General features: G+C 38.5%; 1 protein-coding gene across 4 annotated transcripts in view; it reads right to left on the bottom strand.

The window, feature by feature from the left end:
- The window catches only part of MBD5 (methyl-CpG binding domain protein 5), a 105,697-nt gene extending 93,842 nt beyond the window's left edge, over positions 1–11,855 (bottom strand). For all 4 annotated transcript variants that reach the window (XM_081870507.1, XM_081870505.1, XM_081870508.1 and 1 more), the window contains exon 1: positions 11,292–11,855. The gene's annotated coding sequence lies outside the window, so the exon portion shown is untranslated. The remainder of the gene's footprint in view (positions 1–11,291) is intronic.
- Positions 11,856–12,011: the final 156 nt, after the last annotated feature.

The following is a 12,011-nucleotide window of genomic DNA, read 5'->3' as shown; positions in this document are numbered from 1 at the left end:
GTCCTGGATCTTAGGCACTATTTTGGGGTCCTCCTAAAAAAAAAAAAAGCCAACAACATTTGGGGTGTTCTGGTTTTTACTTTTTTAAATCTGGCAACCCTAGTTCAAGCATATACACTTAATCTAGTGTATCTCCATTGATTTCAATGGGTCTTTTCTACTATGAATTAGTCAGAAGCATCCTCTTTCCCACTCTATTATCCTTGTCCCTGTTCTCTAAATTACTAGTCCATTATTATTTGATAAAGATGTGTGACAAAATTAATGCACCTAAATTGTACCAATGCATCCATTTTATCTAGCAAGAGCATTTGCACAGCTTGTTGACAGCTGCTCTGCTTTTGCCACCTGGGATTGTTTTTCACTTCTTAAGAATAAAAGGAAAACTCTCAATCTGAAGTTGCAATTTTACTCCAAGCCAAAAGTAGCTTTATTCAGATAGCTGCGTCAGTAAAAATGTAAGTGGTTTTAAAATGCAGTTTGAGGAGGTATTTGATATGGTAGTTTCCAAAAATCTCAGACAGATTAATTACAATTCATATCAATGGCATGGTGATTTAAAACTTCGGAACTTCTAAGTTTGTTATACATTAGAAAAGTCGGAATACATTTACCTAACTTATTTAAGTTAGGGCAACATCCAATAGAATTACCAGGGAGCTTCCATTATTGAAATGATATGTGCTCGTTAGAAGAGGTTCTTCTGCAAGAGGAATATTATTTTGTTCACAAAGCAATGGTGTTGGACACCATACATTATCCCGCACATAAAACTTCCCTCTTCCCCTCTGATTATTCATTACCACAGGGTCAGACTGAACAGACAGAGAGCAGGAGTAATGAAAAGTTCTCACAAGGGAGGGATAAAAAATGTGGGGTTCCATAAGCATCTGTATTCAGACTTGCGCTTGTTAACTTGTTCTTAAAATTATCTGGAGTTAGGGATGAGCAGTGACTTTTTCTGATAACATGACCTATCCTGGTAGTTAAAGCAAAAAACTTCACAAGAATCTCTCCAAGATGGGTGAATGGGCAGTAAAATGACAAATATGGTCCAAGTGTTTATTGCACATTGCGACAAAAAAACCCCAAACGTATATACTGAGCTTGAAGTGGCAAATAAAAAGAGAGACTTTAGGATTGTGATGCACAACTAAATTAAAACATCCACCTAGTGTGAAAACAGAAAATTCCATATTAGAGATCATTAGGAAAGGTATCAAAAATAAAGCTACCTATATCATAATGTATTTCTGATAACAGCATCTCAAATAGGATACTGTAGACTTGGTCAATATGCAGGAAAAGGAAACAAAAATATTCAAGGAGCTGTGGACACTCCTACGAGGAAAGGTTTCAACACTAGAGGCTTTTTAGTTTTGAAAAAATGTGAACGGGGTGGGAACACACACATGTCAGAGGTGTGTAAAACAATGCATGGTGTGCAGAAAGTTGATTATTTTTCTCCTTTCATAATATTAGAACCCAAGTCATACAATAAATGGAGGGATATTCAAGAACGACAAAAGGAAGTATATCTTCAGACAGTGCATAGTTAACAAACCATGGAATGTACTACCACAAGATGCAGCAATGGACAATGTGGACGAGCAAAGCCAAGAGAGATGAGTTTTCAGGAGTGCTATAAACAATCTATTTAAAAGCCCATTGGAAGTCCAAGGGGAGATTTAACCTATCTACATAGACACTTGCAGGTGTGCTTGGAAGATGAGCTTGGCATCTTTCAAGCACACTTGCAGATGCCTATGTGTTTGTGCATGCAGCCTTGTCATGCATCATGTTTTTTTGCTGTTTTAAAGGTTTCCATGTTACAGCTACGCACTGAAAGAACACAGAGGCTTTAAATTTTTAACAAAATACCGTAAAATAATGTAGTTACTTATCTGCAAGTGTTGACACAGCTACTATAACCCAAGGTACTGTGACACTCACATGATCATATTCTATAGCAATCAAAGCGCTCTTCAGGCAAGCAGAGTTATTTCCCAGACACAAAATATTCTGATTTGAATGCTGGGAAAATGTGATATCACTGTAGCATTCCTGCAACAAAAGTGCTACACTGAAGGAATCCTTATTAGTCCATTGCACAGAATCCATATATACTGCACATTTATGATTTGCAAAATTATATTGAGGAAATGTCAAAAGATTCTAGGCTTAGGCTGAGTGTGCCTGCATTCTAGGAGCACTAACCACCTGGGAGGATCCCCATGGAACTCAACAGAGCTCGATTTTTCCCTATCAGCCATGCCTCTGCCAGGGGTGGGGAAATGCTCAGTCTGCACCCACCTCCCATATGCCCACCTAACCAGCCCTCTTTAACCAATGTAGCACCAAGCAGAATGGGAGGAATGAAGGAGGACATCCAGTTGAAATACCTGTGTACTTGCCTGTGCACAGGTGGTTAGAGAAGCTAAATGACAACCTACTGAGCTCTAACAAGATACTCAACACACCAGGTGATGTGTTCCCTGAAACAGGGAATTGGTAGCAATAGCTGGCTACCTTAGTTTAAAGTGGGCATAAGCAAACTCGGCCCGCCAGATGTTTTGGGACTACAATTCCCATCATCCCTGACAACTGCTCTTGTTAGCTAGGGATGATGGGAGTTGTAGTCCCAAAACGAGTGGAGGGCAGAGTTTGCCTATGCCTGGTTTAAAGTGTATACTTTAATAGGACTTTCTGAATCGTATACTACAAATTTCATACAAATTTACTTTACCAACCATCACCAGGACTAACATCGAAGCAACTCCCAAGCAAATTAATGCCACAATCTTGTATTTGTCTATATAGGGTCAGTGAGCGAAGCCAGCCAACAAACATTCATTAACAACTGTTGAATTTAAAAGTGACAATAGTTTATACTTTGCAAGTTCTAATATTTCAAATGAGTACTTATTTGGAAATATATCTGGTGAAATGAATCAAAACACACAACTATTTGGAAGTCTGTGATGTTATTTTTAAGTTGTAAACTTTTGTATGTAACATGCATACCATAGTCTCTCACTTAACAAAATATATTGATGCCATGCTTCTTCAAATAAATCCCATTTTCCGTTGATAAACTGTAAATGAGCAAAGGGTTTGGTGGCAGATTAAGTAAACAACAAAAATTTGACATGTTTTTAAAAGGGGCTCATATTTCAGGCTGTGGCTGCCCCGGAAAGATCTTGGGATTGTGGAAGATGGCTCTCTGCAGGGGGGGGGGGAATTAACCCACAGTAATGTGGAAATGAAAATCACAGATTATGTGCAAGGAATTATTAGGAAAGAGATAGGCTATAATGCAGCAACTACATAATGTCGTATTTATTTATGATGTTGCTATGCACTTTGCAATACTGCTTAGTTCTGGTTGCCCCATTCTAAAAAGAATGTGGCAGAACTGAAAAAGAAACAGCATTGTAAAATGAAGGACTTGATGAGCCTACAAGAAAAGGCAAAAATATGTGAGGCCTTTTAGCTTACAAAATGACATTTCAGAGGTTTCATCACACATTGATTTTGTGACTGAAGTTTCTAAAAATTTAACTGCATGAAGCATGGCTAGATGAAGCAACTTTCCCTTTCTCCCCTAATAATACCACTACTAGCAGTTATCAAATTAAATATATTGGTAGTGAGCTGAGGAAGAACTGAAAGAAGTACCTATTTGCAAAGCACATAATTATTGCGAATTCACTATCAGAAAAATGATGGCACTTTTTCCAATAGCTCTTTAAAAAGAGTAAGAATCTCTTGTGAATGATTTGGGGGGGGAGTGCTTTATTTGGGGAAGGACATGCTACACAACACTACTTAAAGGTTCAGAGTGCACTCCTTCTAAATCCTTTTAGTGGTAAAAGAGCACTTCAATTTTTTGAGCTGGTCTCTTGCTTGTTTCATAAACTTTACTATGTTACCACGGATATCCTTCTGTAAATCCAAGAACAGGGTACAGTACATTCACATTCCTTGGCCCCCACTAGCTATTAGTATCCTGAACGCTGATATTTTTATGCAAGGATAAGGTAAGTTTACCTTCACAGGTGTCCAGATTTGGATGTCCTGATTTTTATTTTGGACTATAAGATTAGACAAATACATGGAAGACAACCATCATAATATGCTAGTATAACCTGTGTATTGTAGAACCAGGATACTCCATTCCACCCAATTGATTCTTTCAAAAGGTTGGAACAATCAATATTCCATGCCCACTAACCGTGCTCAGTCCTTACTTTATTTTGGAGGGTTCCCCTTTAGGGTTTTACTCCTTTTTCTTCCTTCTTTTTAATTCTACAAACTTTGGGGGTTTCCGAGGCCTATTGACATTTTCCTCTCTTTTTTTCTGGGTACGTAAGGATCCAGACTCAGAGAATGACTCAGAGAGTAGGTTTATATCTGATATAATGGTATGCCCATTATAGAATTATGGGAGTTCTATACTGATTATTGACTAGAGCAGGCATGGCCAAACTTGGCATTCCAGCTATTTTGGGACTACAACTCCCATCATACCCAGCTAACAGGACCAGTGGTCAGGGATGATGGGAATTGTAGTCCCAAAACAGCTGGAGGGCCAAGTTTGGCCATGCCTGCTCTAGAGTCTTTACTTGTCCTTCATCACCTCTCAAAATGGTTGCAAATTCTAGACTTCATCTAATTTGTTCCATAAACGGCTCAGAACCGCAGTACCTCAAGGACCACCTCTCTTCACCTGAGGACGTTATTTGTGTGTCTCCTCCATCAGAGGTCTGGAGCGTGGCAACACAAGAGCGGCATTTTCTGTGGTGGCTCCCCTTTGTGGAATGCACTTCTTAGGGAGGGTCGCCTGGCACCTTCATTACATATCTTTAGGCACCAGGTGAAAACGTTCTCTATAACCAGCCCTTTGGTTGATTAAACATTCCATGGCCTTTTAAATATGTTTGTGGAAGGTGGGGTTATTGGTTTGTTTTTCTTTTTGTTCATTTTTCATTTTGTGCTTCCATTTCATATTTTTATGCTGTGAACCACCCTATAATCTTCAGATGGAGGGTGGTATACTAACCAACTAACTAATTCCATTAACAATGACAATTTTCCATCTGTTTTCTATTCTCACATTCAAGAGATGTTAAATGGCAGAGAGAGTACTAGAAAAAATTAAGGAAAAATGGGGTTCCTAGCTTTTTTCAATATGCTGGAGAGCACTGAAGAAACTTCTTTGATTTCCCTCTCTTAGAATAAGTGAAATACTTTCAAAGATGTTTTTATGAAAGATGGTCTAAAGTAGCCTTCTCCAACCTGGCGCTCTTTGCATCCTTTTGTTCTACAACTCCAATGTTCAGAAGCCCGCAATATCAGTTATCAGGATAGTTGGAATGATTGGTTGGGAAAGGCTGATCTACATAATTAGACAATGATAATTCTGGCACACACTGGTCCATGGGGTCACGAAGAGTCGGACACGACTGAACGACTAAACAACAACAACAACAATTCTGACTAAGACCCACAAAAAGAAGTGGACTACAAATAAGTAAATTCATAATTTTGTTTGTACAAAACCAAGGTTATTACTAGATTTTAATTTAATATAAATGCTAAATAGTACAGTTTTCTATTCTACCTGAATTATAAATGATACATTTCCCATTGGTAAAGCAGTAAAGTTTAGGTTTAATGACAAACTATGTATATAGTTCTACCTGGCTTCAAAATTTCTGGGAATTTTAATAGTGTCCTTGTCTTCTCATGTTCTATCTAAATTTTTGTTATTGACATCAAATGCTACCACTTAGCAACTATTTCCACTCCTTCTTCTCACTCTTCTAGCATTTTTTGCCCCACAAAGCCAAATTACATTCTTCAGTCTGCTGACTTCCAGCTTTCTACCACCACACCTGTATATCCTAAAATCTACCTTGCCCATTTGGTATATTTAAATAACATTCTTCATTTCATTTTGTACTACTGTATTATCTTTTCCTTAGCTTTAGCAAGCCACGATTCAGAAAAACAAATGCTTCAGTGAAACAGAACAAGGAAGATGTCATGGCACTTGCTGCACTAGAATTCTAGAGAACCAGAGTTGCAAGGCCAGAAAAGCCACAACTACTACCTCCATAGGCTCTTAGAATGGGGGGAAGGCATACAAAAGCTCTAAGGTTGCAGAGTTTTGAGCTTCTGTTCCTCTAGCCCAGATATCTTGTGAAGACCCTTGCGAGTTGATGGTTCTCTGAGAAGGCAAAGAGATCCATACTTAGTATGCCTAATTACTGAATGATGCAATAATAGATTGCAGCAGAGCCTGACTACTCTGCTGGATACAGGTTGCTTTCAGGGATAGTAGCCACCTAATCTGTGTCCATCAATGGGCTCTCTGAGGAGTAGCCACAGCACCACTGAAGACATCCGAGAACATCTGTGAAAACCAAAATAAGTACCCTGAACCTCATCACAATCTTGAGCTTGGTAATTAAAACAGATTAAAACTGAAGAGAACACACATATAATTTTGCACCTGGAATGTCACCATAGTGCCCAAAGTTCAGTGTGCTCTAGGAAACATATCCACATATATAATCTACCCTTGCGAGGCAATTGGAAAAGGTTTGGTGTGCAGCCTTCCAGAAGAAAAGAACGTTAGAAGCCATGTGTCAAATTTAATGCCATTCTGCATCGAAGACTGATATAGCCAAAGGAGCTCTTTAGAATATTGGGGTGGGGATTAATAGCCCGAAAACACAAGAGCTACTAAGGTTGCTAACACTAAAGACCTGACAAGTTGAGAAAAAGAGTTATAGAAATACTCAACACAGATACTGTTGTAGGCAAAGTGGGAATATCTTCTGGAGCACGGTAATATCAAAAAAAGAAAGTACAGCTATACAAGGTTGATTCTGGTTAGTAAATCCCTGGTCCTGAATACTACAAGGGGTACTTGACAGTGAATAAGAATAAAATCAAAATATGAGATTGAGGAGACAGTGCTGCTTGCATTTTGCATCCTAGCTAAGGCAGGACAGAATGGGGATAGGAAGCCCTCTTCTCAGGTAAGTCTTAATTTTCTGGTTCCTAGTTTCCATGAAGGAGACATCCAGAAAAAGCTTAGGTGTACCTAAATGTTTCAGCATTTATTCCAATAGCTAGAGAATGCCCATCCAGCACTATATAAAAATAAAATTTAAAGGATAAATGTTATATTTAACAAAGTTTTGAAAAGTAAGTCATACTTGATGATTGATCGACACTGTCAGCTGATGCAAACAACTATTTCTATGTTTTTAAAAAAAGGGGGGGAAAGCAGTGATCATGCTCAAGCAGTGCAACTACACAAAGGAAACTGACAAGGTTTACTGCTAATAATTGCTCCTAATCAGACTGCAGCCTTGGTGAAGGATTCCTGAAAGTTTATAACAAAAAGATCAACTGGAGATCAAGTGAATGTATCAATAATATGGCTATACATGAGACTTCACAACATCAACAGTGGCAGTAGAAACGTTGGTGTTGTTCAAGCGATCCTATCAAACGTCTTGGGGGAAGAACCATAGTTCAGTGGTAGAGCATCGAATTCGCGTGCTCATGGTCCAAGATTTAAACCCCAGCATCTCCAGATAGAGCTGTCTGAAACCCTGGACAATGTGGGCAATACTAAGCTAGATGGGGCAATGGTCTGACTCTGTAGAAGCCAGCTTCCTGTGTTCTTTAACAATACCAGATGAGTGGGCTATAAATAAATTATTATTATTATTATTATTATTATTATTATTATTATTATTATTATTATTTATTTTTATACTGTTTCCTAAAGGCTACTAGCAAGATTTCATAGTATGACTGACAAAATAATGTTCAAACTATCATAGAGTATAATCTAGGGGAACAACTAAGCAGCCAAAAAACCCCTAATAAGCTTTAGAAACTCTAAGCACTCAAGGCGCTTGAACTTTAAAGTGTCACTGGAGAATTTAGCTACACAATGCCTATCAGGACGGACCTCTCCTCACTGGATTAGCCAAGAATTTTTTTTTTTTTTCACAAGCAAAATAGCTTTGGCCCACTCTCAATGTTTGCTGCAGTTGCACGAACAACAGGTGGAATGAACCACCAGCAAAACTAGTGCAAATACCAGTGTTTAAAGAACAAGGCTGAGCTGGTTCATAGCTTTATAACTGACATTTAAAAGCTGAAACATTATTTTTACAACACATAACCTAGAATGTGCGTAGAGAATGTGCATATAATCCGAACAGCAAGTTCCTATCCATGTTTATTGAAACTTACAAATGTAAATGGATCTTACTTCTGAGTAAATATATATAGGATTCAACTGATCATTTGGACGAGATGGGAGAGATGCTTTGATTCAACTGGCCCTATACTTTACCATAGCTTTCCCAGCTGTAAGAAATCTTAGTATAGATGCATTTTAAGAATTACAGATACTATTTTCAAAATATGTTTCCTACAAAGTCCTATTCATGACAAATTAATCTGTGTTGTATGGTTTAAGGACTATCACCAAAGTGATCTCCAATAAACATTTCAAAGGCCTTATGAAGATGTGTTAATGAGGAGTTCCTTAAGAAATTTTAACGATAAAACCAGGCAGATTTTCCTGTGCTACTTTAGATTGTTACCAAGTTCACTCTGTTCATGCCCCCCATGTTTTCTTCAAAAGGTCTTGAACAAGCCAATTTCTTCCCCAAACAGATTTATAATACACAAATGTATAATAGCTTATATTGTTTCCCAGCTCTACCTGAATATGCCAGGGATTGAACCTATAAACCTTTTCATGCAATGAATGTGCTGGGTAACTGAGTTATGGTCCCTATATATACTGTACTCACTTTCTTGCCTCTACACATACTCCAGTTCTAAGACTCAGATTCAAGGAGCTGCCTACAAAAAACATTCCTCTCTATTTTACTATCTCAAAGAAACATATAGCTAAATTAAATTAAATCAGTACTAGTTTGTTTTTGGGTGGGTTTTGTGATTGGGTTTAATTTGAAGATTATTTTATATCTGAAATAAAAATAATGAATATTAAGTTTTGAAATTAGTAATGGTTGGGCTTGGCAAAGGCCTAGACATATGCTGAAGTCTACTATTTAGTTTTCCTAACAGCGCAAATAATGTTAAATATGTATAATTGTTTGTAAAAGTCTATGAAAGCCTGATTCTATGAGTGTTTACTTCAGAGTAGGTTTTGCAACACTCAATGAGGCCAATTCTCATGTATACATACACAGAATTAGAGAATCAGGTTCTGATCATAAATCTATTCACTTTGAATGAAGTCTAATGGAAAAAAAGTTCCTGTGACTTCAAAGTATGCTTAGAACTGAAAGTGTTATGATCAGTTCACTGAAGGGATTCAGATTACTGCACTAAAAACATACGTTATTAATGAATAAATAATCAAAGCTGTATCATATTATTTATCAACACTTACAATTATTCCATCAGTAAAGAAATGAAATAATTCCATATTTATGTTAATAATGTTCCACAGTCCAATTTGGATACCAACAAACCTTAAGACAGCACAGTACCTGAAGTTGAAGTGAACCAAACTCAGGTTTCTCTATGGGTGTGATGTACCATAACAGAAAAAAACAGAACAATTAAAACCCATAGGCTGTTCCAGAACTAAATTAAAGTGCCCAGCTTTTAATAAGATTAAAATTGTGTTTAAAAAAACCAGTATCTATATAAATGGATCACTACTTCACATGTATCCATATAAGATACTTCCCCCCTCTTCAACAGAAAGTTATCTTGCTTAGCACTCTGAATACTGAAGGCAAGCTGTCCTTCAGAGTTACAGCTGAAGCTTTTCCACTGACTTTCCACATTTGTTTTTCACCAGACATCTGACCTGATCAAAAGTACAAGTTTTATGTTGCCATTAAGATTAGAAAAGGTACTTTTTGCCAACAAATCATGTTATCAGAGAAAGTATTCAGAAGGCCAGAATCACTTGCTGACTTCAAATAGTAGAGAAGCATCACATATCAAGCTGCATGTTACTTTGGTCAGATTCCCTGGGCCTATTGAAATGCATAGGCCATCTGTGCACATTTCACAGTTCAAACACACATTGCAGCTTTAGTAAATATCCTCCTACTTTAAACTATTTCAGAATAAAAACACAAAGACAATAACTCCACAACAGAGCTGCCAAAGCTGTACCAAATGTGACTTGCAATAATCACCATATTTTCCAAGCTTCTATTCCACTTTTGCAAAGTACTAAATAGAATTTAAACTGGGCAAATTGCACCCTTCCAGCAAAGTTTTACTCCAGATCAATGGGATTTATAAATAAGTAAATATATATAGGATTGGCTTTAATTTTTATGATCAGGTAAAATGGAAAGTTTGATTCTTAAGTCCTTAATAAAAACAAATGAGAGGTCTCAGCAGAAACAGGTGACACTGAAAATGGCATTAATATTTACTTCATGTAATGTTATTCAAACCTGCATCATTTCATGGATCACAAACATGCTAAATAGATGTGTTAGTTATTATTATAAGCAAGTATAAAACCCTTTGCAAAGTCAGGATCTCAAAAGTGACATAACCTAAACAAATTAACTATACACAATCAGGTGCTTCTATTTCATACTGCCAATCTTAAATACAAAAAATTCAAATACTATGTAGACACTTCAGGGAAAAGCCTTTTCCAAGTCACCCTTTGAGTCAACATCTGTCTCTCTACATAGCAGAAAGTTCCCAAGACCACTACCAACAGTAAGTAGTTATATATCTATATTTAGATATAGATATCCCCACATATACTACATAAGAACAGCAGATTGGAAGACTTTTTGTATATGCCCAGAAGCAAAGCATCAACGTGGAACAAAAAAAACCAAAGCAATAAAACAAAAATCAATGACACTTGATTACGTAGGAAGGAATAAATAAACACTAGACAAGAGCATGGAATGTGGCATTTTCCTTTACCCAACGAGTGAGCAAATTATAATATACAAATATCCTCTACAGTACTGGCCAAGATCAGAACACAATGCTGATACCTTTCACTCTGCATCTCTCTCAAAAAATAAACCCCAACCCAAGCAAACCCCCAAACCCAAATATAACCAACCAGGAAACAATCAAACCGCTTCTTATAGTCAAAAGTAAAAAGAGAGAGAGAAACAACCCCCCTCCCACCAGCAATCCAGATCTGCTTGCCTCAGAGTGAAATTGTGGAGCAGAAGCAGGCATTGCTCGCCTTCCCTCCTTCTCCCATACCCAGATAGGCTTACCTTAGCTGCCCCCCACTTTTATTTCCTTTCCTGGAGCAGTGGAGAGAGAGACACACACAAAGGGTAATAAAGGGGGAGGAGGGGAGAGCAGGGGGATGAGGGGGGGGGGAGAGAGCTGGCTTCTGCTGCTGCTCCTGCTGTGTGTGTGGTGAGGTGTCTCCAGCCAGGGCCAAAAAGCAGCAGCAGCAGCAATAGTAGTAAGAGGAGGAGAGGGGGGACTGTGTTGCTAAGAGGCTTTAGCTCTCTTCTCTCTCTCTCCTCTGACGGCCGAAGCGGGGGAAGAAACTCTCCTTCTCTCACTGTCTCTCTCTGGGATCCTCTAGCTAGGCTGCGGGTGGGGGAGAAACTCAAATCTCCTCAGGCCGAGCCCTCCCCGCAAACCAATTCAAGGTGGAATTAGTGCTCTGTCCCTTTAACAATATAAATAAAAGGTTCCCCAATCTCCCCCCCTTCCCTCTCTTCTTCATCATCAGCTGCTGCCGCTGCTGCTGAGGCTCTGGTTCTGGCTGAGAGAAAGATGGGAGGCTGTCACTGCGCATGCGCCCCAAGGGAGCTTGCTGGGTTGAAGGAGGGGGGGAGGGAAAAAAGGTTGCCTCCCACAATGCCGCGCGCCGCAAGCGAACCCGGAAAAGGATTCCGCGAAGGTGGGAGGAGAAAAGGGGAGGGGGAGGGGGGAAAAAGAAAAAAAAAAGAGGGGAGACCGGAAATTGCGGGAGGGGA

The sequence above is a fragment of the Podarcis erhardii genome (assembly GCF_964252035.2).
Source record: "Podarcis erhardii genome assembly, chromosome: 1".
NCBI classification, from domain to species: Eukaryota; Metazoa; Chordata; class Lepidosauria; order Squamata; family Lacertidae; genus Podarcis; species Podarcis erhardii.
Note: the sequence above shows the minus strand (reverse complement) of the source record. Positions and strands in the feature narration are given on the sequence as shown.